This window comes from Protopterus annectens, chromosome 15.part0 (assembly GCF_019279795.1).
Source record: "Protopterus annectens isolate FY-2018-M chromosome 15.part0, PAN1.0, whole genome shotgun sequence".
Lineage (NCBI taxonomy): Eukaryota > Metazoa > Chordata > Ceratodontiformes > Protopteridae > Protopterus > Protopterus annectens.
In genome coordinates this window covers 577,085,076-577,102,207 of record NC_056749.1, presented here as the reverse complement: position 1 = coordinate 577,102,207, position 17,132 = coordinate 577,085,076, and the positions used below count along the sequence as shown (strand labels likewise).

Here is a 17,132-nt window from a genome sequence, read left to right as displayed (position 1 = left end):
TGGTGTCGGCTGCATGCTTTATACCCCTGACTACCTGACGTCATGGAAGATGAGACAGCAACCAACTCAGGACCCAAGACTTTGATAATCAGGCCAACTGAGGGCTACCTGCAAGCAGATAACCTAAATGTGATGACTGCAACAGGGAAACACGAAGAACATCCCTTAGTAATGAAATGTGCTGCACAGGAGGACTTTCTGACCACAGTGGCAACGTGGTGGTCAAAAGAGAGGTTGCTGGCAACCTGTGTTCCCAGATGTCTTATAACGCCTTCTGTGTTTAGTGGACTACCATCGATGTGGTAATTCATGGGAACCAGGTTTTTCCCAAATGGGATGAGGACATTTTTTGGCATTGAGTTTAAGGCCATGGTTTTGAAACCAGTTGTTGGTCTCAGTAAGGCCCTTCTGCAGGATATCAACATCACTTGGGGAGATAACAGCAGCTCCCAACTTGCAACTGCTTGCAAAATTTTTCAGCCAGAGTCCCTTTGTGTTGGCCTGGACTTCAGAGAAGTAGATACCAAACAGGACAGGACTCAGGACCGAACCCTGTGGAACTCCACTCAGGACTGGTCGGCAGTCTGACTTGGTGTCTGCTACTTTCACACTGTGGGTTCTACCTGCGAGCCAGTTTGCAACCCACCTAGTGATATAGGGGTTGATGCCTAGCTTAGTGAGTTTTTCTATGATTCCTGAGTGGGCAATATCATCAAAGTCCTTGGCCAGTTCAAGGTAGGCTGTATGAACCACACTGCCTTCATCCACAGCTCTGGTGACGGACTCAAAGAAGTTGACCAAGCTGAGCAGGCATGCTCTGCCCTTCACAAAACTAAACTGTGTGGGATCCAGAGTTTGGAGATTCCCTATATCCTTGTTTATTAGGTCCATGATGATGCATTCCATAGCTTTGCATATCAGACTCATCAGGCTAATGGGGTGATAGTTCCAAGGGTCTGTAGTTGTTCCTCCTTTGTGGAGAGGGATGACTGTAGCAGTGCACCATTCGTTAGGGACAAAGCCTGAGGCGAGGCTGTGATTGAACAGGGCACACAGGTGAGGTGCCAGTTCACTCTGCAGTTCATATAGAACACAGCCAGGGATACTGTCAGGTCCCACAGAAGCTGTATTCTTGGCCTTGGACAGTGCTGTTTTAACCTGTGCAGCAGTAGCACTGGGTGCCTGGCAATCTGCTGGTATTGTGACTGGTCCCTTAGGGTGGAGAGAGGGGTAAATCTGTCGACCAGTATATTGGTAATATCTGCTGGCTTGGTATAGGAGGTACCATTGTACAGTAGCTCAGAGCAAATCTAGGTATTGCTGTGGAGATTCTTTACATAACTGTTGAATGCCTTGTGGTTGTCTTTACTACCTTATGCAATTCTGTTTTCATAGCTAACTTTAGAGGATTTGATGAGGGATCTCAAATTCTTGTTGAGGCTCATAAGGTAGTTTATCCAGTTTTGGGACTTCACCTTATTCCGCATCCGTTTCCTCCTCCTGTTGTAGAGTTTTTTTATGGTAGGGGACCACCAGATTGGCTTCCTTTTTTTGGAGATGAGCATCTTAGTTCTATTGGGTATGGTGAGATCAATGCATTTGTTTAAGTGTTCATACAGTACATTGGTGTATGATTCAACAGTCATGCAACTGATCTCCATTTGCATGGCTGAAGTGAAGTCAGCCATGCAACTGATCTCCATTTGCATGGCTGAAGTGAAGTCAGCCACCTCTGTTTTTAGGAGCCCAAAGTTAGTTTTGGAGAAGTTTTTCATGGTGGTTACCTTTGCCGGTGGGGTGGGAGGGATGTGGATTCCCAAGGTGATTAGTTTGTGGTCAGATCTAACCAGGGAGGAGTTTACGATTGGTGCAGAGCAACAGTCACCCATGTTAGTAATGACCAGATCAAGGGTATTGCTACCTCTAGTGTGGGTAAGAACAAGCTGGTCCAGGGCATTGGAATTAATGAATTCCAGGAAACGTTGGGCAAATGTATTTGGTACATGAGTAGTTTTCCCAGTTAATGGAGGGGTAAGTTGAAGTCGCCCAGTATATGTGTGTGTTAGGTTGGACCTTAATATTCTCCAGGGTGCTTAGGAATGTGGAGTGTGAGTCTTGGGACATGGTTGGTGACCTATAGCAGGCTACGACCTGAATCGCTGTCTTACCCAATGTTAGCTGCACCTGAAGTATCTCAGATGCATTATGTTGGACTACCAGTCTGGAGGTGTGTGCATCCTTTATGAATATGGAAACAAAACCGCCTTTGGAGCTTCGGCCCAAGTTCTGGGACCGAAAGGTGTGGAACGAGTTACAGCCTGGTAGTGCAGGGGTGCTTTCTGCTGCCTTGAACCAGGTAATAGCATTTCAAAACAGAACCTTCAGGAACAATAAAACAGTGGTTTTCAATGTTATACTACATAAGCCAGATACATCTAACATTTTGTACATTACATATTTGCCCTGAGAGAAAATGAAACATAATGGTTTGTTGTGAACTGAATATAAAGGCATCCATGTTTAGGAGATTGTGAAACCGGATATCAATAGCTAGTCCCATTTGCTTATTTATTTATTTAATGACATTGGCTTACCAGTAAAGTTTGACTGGCAAAAACCTGTTCGTTGTGGAGGCCCAGGTAGAAAAACTCCAGCACATTATATGAAAGCAGAAGAGTAGAGTATAGCAAACATTAACATATGATTTGGATTGCCATTTTTATAACTACCATACATAAAAAAAGCATTGTAAAGGTTATTTATGCAATATAATATAATACAGCAATAATCCACAACTGTGCATGGGTATATTAGGATTCACGCATGGCTGGTATGACGGCAAATCCTGAGGGATTAAACAAAGCCAGCCATAGGTGAATCCTGGTATACCTACACACATCACCTTTCTTAAATAGTGCAATTGCATAAGGGGACTTCTAACTTCAGGAGTGTCAAGGCAACATGGATGTACTGTGCATGCATATGGGACTTAAGTTCTCAAACTTGTACAGTACGTTAGTACAGAAGCAACTGAGAAAGCAGAATCTCTGTTGTATTTTTAACAGCTAACAAAAGAGAGACAAACCGCGCAAAAATATCAGGAAAACTGGATATGCTTTAGTTTTGCAGAATATATCCGATTTTTTTCATATTTTGATGTCTCCTCCAATATATGCCAACAGAAAAGTCTGGATGCTCAATAATACATCAGCAGCTGGACTTTTTCTGTCGGTATATACTTGATTTACAATAAGCACGCTGGATGGGCTGTCCAATCAATGTAGTTATTTTTTAATAATGAGCCATTATAAAATACAGAGTAAACCAAACAAATAGTAAGATTGTCTAGTGAGAGAACTAAGCTTAATTTGTTTAAATTAGAAGTAGAAAGGAGGAGCTGAAAGCAAAGGTGAGATAAATAGGGAAAATGCATTAATTCAAGAGAGAAGAAAAACAGTTCGTTGAGAAAAGGATTAAGTTGACAGTATCAGTGATGAGAGTAAAGATGGTTAGCAAAGAAAGGAATGAGTCTACAATAGAAAAAAGGTATGTGTACAAAGTTAGAAAAGAATTATATTTAATTATAAAGGAGTATTTGAAGTATATGTACTAAAGTAACACAGTGAGCAGGATTACCAGTACTGGAACAGGAAATGGTAATAAGGTAGAGGAGAGGGATAGTAGGCCAAGAAAATTAAATTGATTTTAACTGGAGGAAGTGAGAGGATGGTTGATCGAAAGTAGGGCAAGAGACAAAACTGTGAAAGAGGGAGGTGGGATGAAAGAAAAATGAATTATATGATGGGACTACGACTAGCCTGATGTGGAGCATAAGCAGAGTTAGGAATGTTTCTAAAGAAAATTTGAACATGTTGAGGTTATTGAAAGTTTCAGGCTTTTGTTACTGTGTTAGATTATAGGGAGTGTCCTGCAGATTTGTGTGTGTATAAGGATTCATCATTTGATCTTTAAACATTGAGGTGTATTTTGATTTTTCTTTTTGTGTTGTAATTAAGTGGGTGCATGTAAGACGGTAAGGTAGTTCTTACCAATTTAGTTCATTTAGTCTGGTACACTGGTAGCTTTGCTTGAGCTTCTTTGTAGAAAAGTATGGAATCTGTTAACATGCTCAATTTCAGTTTTTCAGAAAGGATTAGAGGTCTGTAAGAATTGTGCTCTATTCAGAAGTGATGGTAATACAAAATAATTATCTAGGGTCACTTTTGTATTAGCTGTGTTTCTTTTTTATTGTTCTATGGAGTACTTCAATTGCGTTTAGAATATGTAGGTTGAATTTTAGGCTGTCAACTATGGTCATGCCAAGCAATTTACTATGAAATACTACTTCACAGTCAGTGCTGTTTATGGAGGCAATTTTGAAGTTACTTTCGTCAATGCTATGAGTTGGGGGAAAAAAAAGTTTAGTTTTCATTACGGTTTAGCAGTAATAGAGCATGCTGCAGACCGTTCTCAATGGAGTTAAATGCTTCTTGTATTACCTGTTGAAGGAGAGTTGGGGTTGTCAGAAGCAAATGAGAGTAGTCTCATATGCAGTTTCACTTCATAATCTCAAATTGCTGAAATCTGGAATTTCAGCATTTTGAGACCATGAAGCTGAAACTGCAGAACGCCGAAAGTGCAGAAGAATGAATTCAAATATCTCAAATCCATGCGTATGCATTAACGGTACGTTACATGAAGTGTTTGGCTGGTATGGTGTCTGGAATTGAAGGTGTGTGTGTGTGTGTGTGTTTTTGTACAGTGTATGTGTGGGTAGGGAGGTGTTAGTATGAGTGTTAGATTTGTTGGTGTTTGTGCATTCGTGTGATGTGTATTCGTGTGATGTGTATTTGTGTGATGTCTATTTGTGTGATGTGTATTCGTGTGATGTGTACGCGCGAGCAAGTGTAGAATGCCATGATGTGATTGTTTTTTTTTTCTGTTATGTGCGATCTCGGAGTTGGTATATATAAGTGGGGGGGGGGGGGCTTGCCCCTCTGGTTACATGTAGTGTAGGGTTGTGTGGTTTGTGTGCTGTGGGTAGAATGGCGTGCGTGTTATGTGGTGTATGTATGTTCGTGATTGTGAGAGTCGGGATTGTGAATGGTTAGGCTTTATAGTTTCAAAATACTGAAATTCGAGATTTCAGTATTTCGAGATTATGAAGTAGAACCCTCATATGCATATTGTACGAGACAGGCTTGTTGGGAAGGAGTATAGAAATTGCTGGAGAATGTATAAAACAGCAGGGGACCAGGAATACAGCCTTGGGGTACACCTTTGGTAAATGGTAGGAAAGGGGAATGGGGTGCACAGCCATTTAACAGATTGTCAGTCAAGTAGCTTCTAAACTAGGTGAATGTGTGTGAGCCCAGGGGGAGACATTTTGTGTAGGAGTTTGCTGTCTGATACACTATCAAAGGTCTTAGACAAGTCTAATAATAAAGATAATACAAATTTACCATTGACCATAGCTTTGTTAATGATGTCTAGGAAAGATACGAGGGCACTGGTAGTACTATGTTTTGGATGGAAGCCATGTTGTGTAGGTGTCTAGAATTAAGTTGCAAGTGGACACTTTTTTCCAATATTTCAGGAGGGTAGGATGGTGATGGGTCTAAAGCTAAATATTTCTGGTGAGGCCCCCATTTTGTATAGAGGGATTATAGGAGACTTATTTTCCAAAGGTAGGAACATAGGATTCTTGCATTTGTCTACTTACAAGAACTGATACTGGGTATGCTACAGCAAATGGCTGCTATCTTGAGGAATTTACAAAGAAGGTTATAAGTGGATGTAAGCATAGTTTCACATTGCCAAGTAATTTTATACATATGAAGTAGGGATAGTTTTTAAGCTTTAAACTGGTATAGTAGCGGGAGAAGTTTGGGTTGGGGTAGGGGCATTATAAATCTTAGGGAAGTTAAGGGCTAGCAGCTTTAAGTGGGGAGAGATTAGGTGAATAATTTGGATTGCTTTTTTATCCCTAGATGGATTAAGTGTTTGGAGGACCACCAAAATCTTTGGGGAGCACATCTATGGTGGTTCTGTAGAGTACTGTAATATTTTTAATCACTTTTAACCTTTTTTGTAAGGTGTCAAAGTCAGACGTTTTGGTGTTTTGTTCATTCAACATTTTTTTTGGTTCATGCCATATTATCCCTGTACCAGATTTCTAGTATCATTAGATAGCCAGGGGGCATGTCTGGCTTCAATTCTCTTTTGCCTAAGAGGCACTAAGTTCTTTAGTTAAGAATACTGTACTGAAAGCAACAACTGTGTCTTCCTTTGGGGGGGGGTGGTGTTATTAGATTAGACCAACTGAGGGATTGTAGGTCTGATGTTAAGGTGTCTTGGTTGAAATTTTCGAGAGTACTGTTCCACTTGTAGTAGTGTTGTTCAACACGATGAGTGATTATGATTAATGACAGTAAGTGGGAAAATGGTCACTAAAGGAGTCTGTAAGGGTTCCTGAGGTGGTGTGTTTATGAAGGTGACATACCATAATTTAGTCTAGGTGGAACTCTTGTCATAAGTTGTATTGCTCACACCTAGTAGACTGACTGGCTGTCCAAAGACATGCAAGTTAATATGGGAAGTGAGAAAGTTGGAAGAAATGTTTTGACAGTCAATATTTTTGTTGCCCAGTATGTTTTTTTCATTAGGAATGACATTTCTGATAGTATTTTGCAAGAAATTATTAAAAGATGAGAACTAGTTAAATTCCCAAAAAACATTTTCCAATGACCTCTCTTTCCCATCACTGCTCCAAGTATTTACCATCTGTTTGGGGAAAGATGGTCCTCTGTTTTTGTTGAGGAGAAAGTGATTGAGGAACACAAATTCTTGGCTACCACTCTGGGAGGAGTGGAGCCCATGACTGTTGACCACTATGATCCACATAAAGCACTCTCAATCCACTGGTTAGAGATCAATGAGCTTATGGCCGAGTCCCTAGGCCCATGTGGGCTAGTTACACACAGCTGACAAGGGTGCAGCATGTCATCCCTCAAAGACTAGCAATGTATCATCTAAACATTTTATAACATGCTTCTCTTGGGAATCCAGTACATTCTGTAGGTCCTTAATAATGTTACTGCTGAGTGTGCACTTAAAATTTCACTATGGTGTGAATATTCAGTACTTGCCACATTGGCTTTCAAAACACAAAACATCTACTTTACTGCAGTGCAAAGTACTACTAGTGACACAAAAAAATTAACATGGAAAGATTTGCTTCCTTTTTAAAAGGTAAATACATGTTTATATTATTTATTGCATTTATTTACCGGGAAAGTCCAGAGGGCCTAGATGAACCCATTTTCAGTGGATGCCCAGGAAGAAAAGCTCCACATGCATTAAAATACATACAAGAAAATATCTCACACAGTACAGAGTTTATATACAGCTGCAGTGCGTGGAAATCAGTTTGATAACACTGCAGATTGTTTACATCCATAGTATGAGCATAGAACTAGAAATTGTATACATTCAAAAAAGAAAAATATTACTAGCAGCAGAGTATCAGATTAAGGATGAGAATAATTCGACACTTGTAGTCTAAATAGTTGGGATATACCAAGATATAGTGAAATATTTAGGTGTTGGTTATGGAAGAGTATGGAGAAGTTATACCAGTATTTGATGGAGTAGAGTAAGGTTAGAGTAGAGGAAGTCAGGTTTTGGGGTGTGTTGTTAAGGTGCAGTTGCACAGCCAGAGAGAGAGAGAGAGGAGAGATGTAGTCTCAGGGAGTTTTTAATGGAAGCAGGATTTCTAATTGTTCTGAGTGAAGGTGGGACATTATTCCATAGCTTTGAAACAGTAAAAAAATACATTTGGCCAGCTGAGAGATTAGGTTTATCATCTGTCAGTAACTTTTTTTTTTCGGACACAAGAGGTCGGTTAGGATGATGCATGGTCAGTACAGAGGAGAGAGAGAGGGGCAGGTTGACGGATAAGTTTATGGGCAGTAGTTAAATGCAAGTGAGGTAAGTAAAGAAGTTCGAGCCAGTTTCGTTGATAGAGAGAGGAACAATGGTGGGCTGAAAATGTTGATGTTGCTGTGGATATGAAAGTCGAATGTTAGATTATCAATGACACCACCTAGCAGTTTGGTGCTAGGGACCACTTCAATGACGGTATTATTTTGGGAATGAACAGAATTCAGTCTTGTTAAGAGGGCTGTTTTTTTTTTTGGGGGGGGGGGGGGTGAATATTAAGAGTTTTGTTTTACTTGGGTTTAGAGGGAGATGGTTCTTTGACATCCAAGTTTCGGTTGAAGTAAAGGCTTCTTGTAAGACGTAGTTCAGAGACTGATTTAGAAGTGCAGATAATAGTAAAATCGACTGCATATTGGAAAACAGTACCATGGTAAGAGTGGTATGGAAGTTGTTCATAAATATACTGAATACAAGGGACCTAACATAGAACTCTGGGGTACACCAGTAGCTGTATTGAGGAAGGGAGAGAAGGAATTTTGCCTTTCAGTCGATTGCTGCCTATTGGTAAGATAGTTAGAAAACGAGTGTAAGGTTGGGGGTGAGATACCCAAGTTGGAGAATTTGGTGAGCAGAAGGGAATGGGAAAACATATTGAAGGCCATTGACAGATCGAGGAAGAGTACAGAATCTATGCAACCAGCATCACAAGTTCTATTTAATGTGTCCATGAAAGAAATGAGAGCAGTGCTAGTACTATGTCCATGCCTAAAGCCATGTTGAGTGGGGGATAGGATTTGGTGTTTAACCAGATAATCAAGGAGCTGAATGTGAATTAGAAGTTATGTACTCACCATAACGTTCCATCTGAGTAGGTATCTTCATTTGTCTGCAACCTTTGGGATATGGATCCGATCTCGGATCCGAGTCGGCAACTATTACCACAGCATAGATCCGAGCTCCTAGCTCCTCCCTTTACCCATAATCCCCTGCCAACCCTAACTGACCTCAGATCAAGTTTGCCCGATAAAAGCAATGTAAAAGTGCCCCGGAAGGGGCTAATCCAAGACAGATCCTAAAGGTCAGGGGGAAGGAGGGGGGGATGGTTGCAGACAAATGAAAATACCTACTCAGATGGAACGTTATGGTGAGTACATAACTTCTAAATCTGAAGTAGGAACTTCATTTGTCAGCAACCTTTGGGACAGAGTCCCCAGCTACCTGAATCCTGGATGGCCTTTATGGAAGAACATTCCGGAGCACTGCAGAGCCAAAGGACGCCCTACCTCTGGAGACAGCATCCAGTTTGTAATGGCTGATAAAGGTATGAGATGAGGCCCAAGTGGCTGCAGAACAAATATCATCTAAGGGGACCCTAGATTTAAAAGCCGCCGAAGCAGCGACGGCCCTAGTAGAATGAGCTTGAACCCCCTGAGCTGCAGGCCTTCCCGAACTCTGATACGCTAAGAGGATACAATTAGCTATCCACCATGATAGTGTAACTTTAGAAATTGACTTGCCTAAACTTTTGGCAAAGGAGACAAACAACTGGTCAGATTGCCTATGACCAGCAGTTTGATGAGTATAAAAATGTAATTGTCTGTGCACATCCAAGGAATGCAGTTTATATTCTCCTTTGTTCTGGTAATGGGGAAAGAACACGGGAAGATTAATAGATTGATTAATATTAGCTTCTGAAGACACCTTAGGCAGAAAGGACAGATTGATCCTGAGGTAAACTCTATCCGGATGGAAGGATAAATACGGCGGCTTAACGCATAGAGCCTGAAGTTCAGAGACCATTTTAGCTGAAGTTCAGAGACCCTTTTAGCTGAAGTAATGGCCACTAAGAAGGCCGTTTTCCAAGAGAGATATTTAAGATCAACTGTGGCCGCCGGCTCGAAAGGGGGGCTAGTCAAGGCTTGGAGAACCAAAGACAAATCCCATGGGGGTACTACCTCCCTGACTGGAGGCCTGAGAAGGAAAGTACCCTTGAGGAAAGCTTTACAAAGCTTAGCAGTCATCAGAGGGCCTGATTCATGCCCTACATGATAATGCGAAATTGCTGCCAGTTGTACCTTGACTGTAGAGCAGCTAGCCCCTTGATGAAAAAGGGTAGTTAAGAACTCCAAAACCGACGTGAGAGGTGCCGTGAAAGGATCCAAGTGATGGTGTTCTGCCCAGATTGAGAAACGTTTCCACTTGCTTCGGTAGACTCTTCTGGTGGAAGGTTTATGTGCTGCTACTAGGATGGCTTTGACTGGTGAGGAGATTCCAGGCGTCCTAATCAGGAGTGGAACTGGGGCAACCAAGCCGTCAGCTTGAGGTTGACCAGGTTGGGGGCCTGGAGACCCAGAGGGTGGGTAATGAGATCCGGGAGTGGATCCAGAATCCATGGTGGATGAATTAGGTGAGACCACAGGTACGGGAACCATGTTTGACTAGGCCAGAATGGGGCAATGAGGATCATTTGCTCCCCAGCAGACTGGCTTTCTGTAGGAGTTTCAGCATCATGGGCAACGGAGGGTAAGCGTAAAGGAGACCGAGAGGCCAAGCATGTACTAGAGAGTCTCTTGGGGACTTTCCCCTGATGGGGAATTAGAGCGAAGTAACTGTTGCATTTGGTATTTGAAGGAGAGGCAAAAAGATCGCAACAGGGTTGCCCCCATAGGGCAAATATTTGTTTCGCTACTAGAGGATTGAGAGACCATTTGTATGGAGTCAGAATCGAACGACTGAGCCTGTCTGCTAGGATGTTGGACCATCCCGGAATGTGCGTTGCAATAAGAAAGCGGTTGGTGGAAATCGCCCATTCCCACACTCTCATGGCCTCGCGACAAAGGGGATAAGACCTGGTTCCCCCCTGTTTGTTGATGTACCAGACAACTGACATGTTGTCCGTTTGTACTGCAGTTGTCCAATCGGTAGAAAGCTATGAAGTGCCTGCAACGTCAAAAGCACCGCCCTCATCTCTAGGACATTGATATGCAAGGAGGTCTCTGTGTCATTCCACGTGCCTTGGACCATTCTGCCTGAATAGTGCCCCCCCCACCCCAGGCGAGAGGCGTCCGTGGTCACTGTGGCGATGGGGGAAGGCATCGAAAATGGTCGTCCCGTGTGGAGACACGGAGACCGGAGCCACCACATGAGCGACGTTCTGCAAGCCCTGCTTAGGGGAATAGGATGGGACAGGGGGTTGCGAGACAGGGACCATTGTACTTGGAGGGTCCATTGCAGTACCCTCATATTTAGGTGGGCTAGGGGTAGTAGAGGAATAGCTGCCACCATGGACCCTAGAGCCCTCAGGATCAATTCCGCAGGTGGAGCAGGAAGAATGAGAATGGCCTTGACATGCAACCTCAGGTTCTGAAGCCGATCGGGAGTTAAGAAAGCAATCATTATCCTGGAATCCAATCTGGCCCCTATAAAATCTATCACCTGTGAGGGGACTAGAGAAGATTTGGTCATGTTGATAGTTAACCCTAGACGTGGAGCAAGGTCGAGGAAGTAATCCCTGCCTGAACAGAGTAGATGCCTTGCTGGGGCGATGAGGAGCCAGTCGTCCAGGTACGGAAAGACTTGAATTCCCTGAAGCCTCAGGTGGGTCGCTATGACCGCCAAGACTTTGGTGAACACCCTGGGGGCTTTGCTGAGACCGAAGGGAAGGGCCCTGAACTGAAAGTCACCGGCTCCCAGCCGGAAGCAGAGGAACCTCCTGGAGCGTCTGTCCACTAGGATGTGGTAGTACACATCCTTGTGGTCTATCGAGCACATCCAATCGTTCTCCCGTAATAGGGGGAGAATAGATTGTACGGTGACCATTCGGAACTTTTCTTTGGGTACTGCCAAGTTCAGGAGAGAGAGAGAGATCGAGAATGGGTCTCAAGTCCCCCGTCTTTTTTGGCACCAGAAAGAACCTGGAGTAAAACCCCGATCCGAACTGATCTGGGGGGACGGGTTGGATGGCTCTTTTTTGTAAAAGCTGCTGAATTTCTGTAGCAGCTGCCTCCCTCTGATTGGGTGGTACATCGGGGAGGCTTCTGATTTTGGGGGTTACAATAAAGGGAATTTGGTAACCTCTGGATATGATGCGAAGCACCCAGCGATCTGTTATGGACTCCCACATTGCTAGGTGCTTCGAAAGACGCCCCTCGACTGTGTCCAGAGTGGAGCAGCCGGGCAACCCCTCAGGGGTTCTGCGTGGGCCTCTCTGGATCCAAAGTTTCTGGGACCCCCTCTGCCTCTTGGGCGGCGTCCTCCCTGTCCTCCTCTGCCACGAGAGGACTGGTTGTCCTGAGCAGACTGGGACTGATGCGATTTTCGGAACCACATCATCTTCTGACCCTTTTGGTTCTTAGAAAAGGACCTCTGGGGAGCAGAGAAGAGGACTCAGACACCAGACAACGTCTTCCCGTCTTTCTCGCTCTGGACTAAGGTGTTGCGAACGGTTTTGCCAAAAAGTGCAGAACCATCAAAGGGGGCATTCGCGAATGACGCCTTAAAGGGTTCCGAGAAGTCACAGTGTCGGAGCCAGGCCTGACGCCCGATTATCAGGCCGGCTCTAGCGGCTCCTTCAGTGGCGTGTGACAAGAGCCGCATAGAGGTGTTAGAAACCGAATGTAGAATAGACATTCGGGAGGAGTACAGATGCTTGTCTCCTTCCGACATGGACTCTGGGGGGGATGCAGCGTATTCTTATTAGATCCCGCTGCATCCGGATGACGTGTGCCATATAGTTCAGCGCTCTCATGGAGAAGGTTGCTGAACTAAAGACCCGCTTCCCCAGGCGGTCCATCGCTCGAGAGTCCTTACTCGGAGGGTGGACCGCAGAGCTCTCCTGTGCCAGCTCTCTCTAGGTGGCCGCCGCCAACATGGCATCCACAGGGGGACCTCTGCTCCAGTGGGTTCTATCAGCAGGGGGACTCAGGATCCTATCCGGGTGCTTGGGGATTGGCTCCACAGTGTCCGGCTCCTTCCAAGCCCTGGTGGAAATAAGGTCCACCAGGGGGTCGGGGGGAGGGGACACCCAAGAGGTAGATGGCCCTGCTTCGAACGCCTCTAGGAATACGGACTCATCGGAGGAAGCCTTGGGGGCAGACCACCCCCCCCTAATCCTGAGCATCTCCATGATGTCTCCAAAGGAGACATCCTCGGGGGGTGACCTTGGGGAGCCTTCCCCTTCATCTAAGTCTGTATCTTTGGTAAGGGACTCAGGGGAGTCCATGTGCCTCCTCTTACACTTGGCTTTATAAGGGACCTCTTCGGAGGGGGGGCTGTCCGAGGAAGACTCACCAGCAATATCGCATTCCGCAGGAACACCCAGAGATGTTGAAGCAGGCTGTCCTGAAGTCCGGGTGATGGGAGCCCGGACCAGCTGAGAGGGAGTGCAGGGAGGAGCCGAAGCCAGGACCGGAGGTCCGGATACACTCAACAGTGCCCTCTCCACCACCGCGAAAGCAGAGGGGGAGCCACTCTCAATAGGCTCCGAGAGTCTGCTCCCACTCGGATCCGAAGCAGGGACCGGATCCGGGGCTGAGACCCTCGGATCCGAAGGACCCGTGTGCTCCGACCGGGACGGAGCCGAAGTCACACAAAGTCCCTCGGATCCGAAGCTCCGCCCATGGCTCAGAGAGGTCGGATCAGACAAACTTAAGGGACCAGTCGGAGCCAAAGTAACTAGTACTGTCTGCTCAGACACTCCCCCGGATCAGACGCGGCTCAGCTCAGAGTGCTCCGAACCCGGAAAGCGGGACTGAGGAGGAGCGATTGGGGCAAAAAATGGGGTCGAGCTCCCCCCCGGAGGGGGGGGGGGGCAAGAGCACTCACATCTGCAGCTGGGCCTGGATGAACCTCCTCATCATCCGGTCCATGTCTGCATCTGACATACTAAATGTAGACCTCGACGAGGCCACAGAGGCAGACCTAGAGTGACGCCTCGATGACCTTGACGGGGACCGTGTTTCCTCCTCCCCACGTCCCAGTGAAAAACAAGGGGACTGGAGCCGAGGAGGAGGCGATCCAGAAACCCTGGATGGAGAAGCCCGCTTGGCGGGCGGGCCGAGGAAGAGTCCTCGGCCCGCCGCTTATGGTGCTTCTCCTTCCTTTTGGTTTTTCCGGCCTCCCTCTCCTCCGGAGCCAAAACGGGAGGTTGAGTCCCGACCAGAGGAAGGGAGGCAGGGGTGGCTACTACCAAGGACTGGGTAGCGGCCATCGAAGAACCGGAGGTCGGAGCAGAGTCCGGGGGCAAAAGGCCAACCAGAATCAGCTTCGATCTCTGGTCCTTAAGTGCCCTGGGGTTGAACGCTGCACAAATCGTGCATCCCGAGGAAAGATGTTCAACCCCAAGGCACCTAACGCACCGGGTGTGGCCATCCGCTGGTGAGAGCTTATGGCCACACTCGGTACATTTTGAAAAGATGGCTTTAGGGGCCTCCGACATATTGAACATAAAACACACTCACTAGGCCCCTAATACACCACAAACACACACTACGGATCAGCGAGGGTAGGGAGGAAAACTTTTACAACAAAAATAGATATTTAAGAGGGAACCTAAACAAACTCACACAACCACACAAGAAAGTACAAAAATTCTAAGATTTTTCTCACAAAAAACCTCCGAATTGCCAGGAGCTCAAAATCCAGCTTGTTGGCTTGAAGCACGGCAAACTAGACCTGAGGTCAGTTAGGGTTGGCAGGGGGATTATGGGTAAAGGGAGGAGCTAGGAGTTCGGATCTATGCTGTGGTAAAAGTTGCAGACTCGGATCCGAGATCGGATCCGTATAAAGGTTGCTGACAAATGAAGTTCCTGCTTCAGATCACACTTTTCTAATATTTTAGAGCTAGGAGAAAAAATGGCGGATGGGTTGGAAATTAGAGATGTTAGAGTTGTTACTGCCTTTATGAATGGGGAGAACAAATGCCTTTTTCCAGATATCTGGCATACATGACTCCTGAATAGACTTGAGAAAAATGCTGATGGGGTAGGCATTGGAGGATGCAGGTAGTTGTAAGAGTTCTGCAGGTAAGTTGTCAGGTGCATTAGAACATGGTCTCAGTTTATGAAGAAGTTTTTTTATGGTGGAGGCTTGTAGGTGAGAATGAGGAAATAGGTAGAGGGAGTAGTCAAGAAATGTGCTGATGGTGGTTTCTCTGGATTTAGACTGCTAGGGTGGGAAGGTGGTGGTAAGCTTAGCAATGCTGTCAAAATAGAAGTTAGAGTGAGGCTAAATCGAAGGGATAATCTTCTGGGTTTGGGCATGGATTATTTGAACCTGGGTGGAGTAAGGAGTTGACTATACTCCAAAATTTCTCTGGGTTCTGTTTATGTTGGTGTTGGAGGATTTGGAAGTGTTATTTTTTATTTTTGACAACTAATCATTTTGCTTGACTGCGAAGCTGTTTATATTGAATGAAGTCTGCAGAATTTTTGTTTTTCTGCCAAGCTTTCCAGGCTTTGTCCCTTGCGGACATGATTTGCTTTGTGGATTGGGCAAGCCAGATGGCATGTTTTGTCTTGACTCTTTTTAGATGGAGAGGGGCTAAACTATTCAAGATCTTATGAAATGTGAATTAAAGAACTTTATTAAGTGGGAGATATTTTAATAGAGTCCAGTTTAGCAAGATGTCATTAAAGGTATTATCAATGTGGACTTGCATATTATAAAGGCTAGTAAGTGGTCACTAATACTATTTGGCAGTGTACCAGTGGAGGAGAATTTGCTTGGGTCAGAAACAAAGATCCAATCCGGGATTGAGCCTTTATCATTGTTAATGCTGGGTCTGGTTATGTCGGTAATGTTGTTAGGGCTGTTATTAGAGATACTGAGCCAGTTAATATTAACGTCGCCTAGGATGATGGTTTCATTTTTAATGTTGGTTGTCCAGGCACGAATATTTTCTAGTATAGGAATATTGTTGCCTTGGGGAGGGTGTATATGACCATAATACAAAGGCTTTTACAGTTATTCAGTTTTAGGAAGGTGCCAAGTAACTCTGCAGTGGAAAATTGTGGGATAGGTTTTGAATAGGAAGTACAGTGTAGGTATCTGGCTATATTAAGGCGATGCCAGCGCCTTTTTTTTTTTTTTTTCTTTTTTTTTCTTTAGGTCTGTCTGTTCTAAGGCACGAGTAGCTAGGGGGTTGGGATTCAGAATCTTTATGTACAGTTATAGCCAAGTCTCTAATGGCAGTAAAGTCAGGTTTATGTTGGCTTAACTAGGCATGCAGCTGGGGAAATTTTATCTTGCATGCTTTGGAGATTGATGGTGGTGAAGTTTAGAGATTTTGAGGGTTAATGGGATTTTATGTTAATAAAAATACTGCCCAATCTCAGACTGCAAACACACTTCTCTGGAAGCTCACATGCAAAGTATTTTTTTCGGTGGTTGTGAATGAACTTAACTCCACTGTTGCCTTGTAAAGGGGAAAAACAAACGCTTCACAAACCAGATATCTAGCCCTTGCTTTCAGCTAGTTGTGATCATGCAGTTACTGCAACTGCTCTTTGGAAAATGTGCATACACATACATACATATATGCATACAGGCATACCTATATCCCACATTAATAAAGTGACACCTGCTCTGAAAATGGACGGCTGAGAAAACAACTGTTTGCATCACCTTGATGTAGTCCTTGCTGTAAGAACTTTCCATTCCAGACTTTTCTTTACACTAACTTCAAATCTTCATTCTACCAGTACGTAATGCATACTATTTTTTGGCTTAGTATATAACCCTAGCCATAAATTATTCTAATTGCTTACTTAAATTCTTTAAGTAATACTGGAAATTTGCATTGAATAGATTTGAAATTTTTAGCTTGTCATTAAGAAACACTACCAATAACAGCATTAGAATGTAAAAAAGTAGTACATTACCCCCACTCAAGTGTTCCTGCAGGGTCTGAATCTTCTGTTTATATTCCTCACACAGTGCATCTTTGGAAGCTGAAAAATATACATACATTTATATTTTGCAATGGTGAATTACAAACCCACCCTTACCACTCACAATTATTTTGCATAACTGAATGTTTTAAAGTTACAAAAAATGTACTTAAAACTAAATATCTAAAATGTGTTTTAATCATGCTCTGCCACCCAGGCCACTTGGAATATTACTTCCAAGCTGCAGTGCCAATCAGGTCTAAAGAATTAAATATTTTGAATTAAATTACAAATTTCTTAGAA

General features: G+C 44.3%; 1 long non-coding RNA gene across 2 annotated transcripts in view; it reads right to left on the bottom strand.

Annotated features, from left to right (window-relative positions):
- LOC122789931 overlaps positions 1-17,132 on the bottom strand; it is a 609,659-nt gene that overhangs the window by 233,023 nt on the left and 359,504 nt on the right. For both annotated transcript variants that reach the window (XR_006362889.1, XR_006362890.1), the window contains exon 3: positions 16,821-16,889. This is a non-coding gene — a long non-coding RNA (uncharacterized LOC122789931). The remainder of the gene's footprint in view (positions 1-16,820; positions 16,890-17,132) is intronic.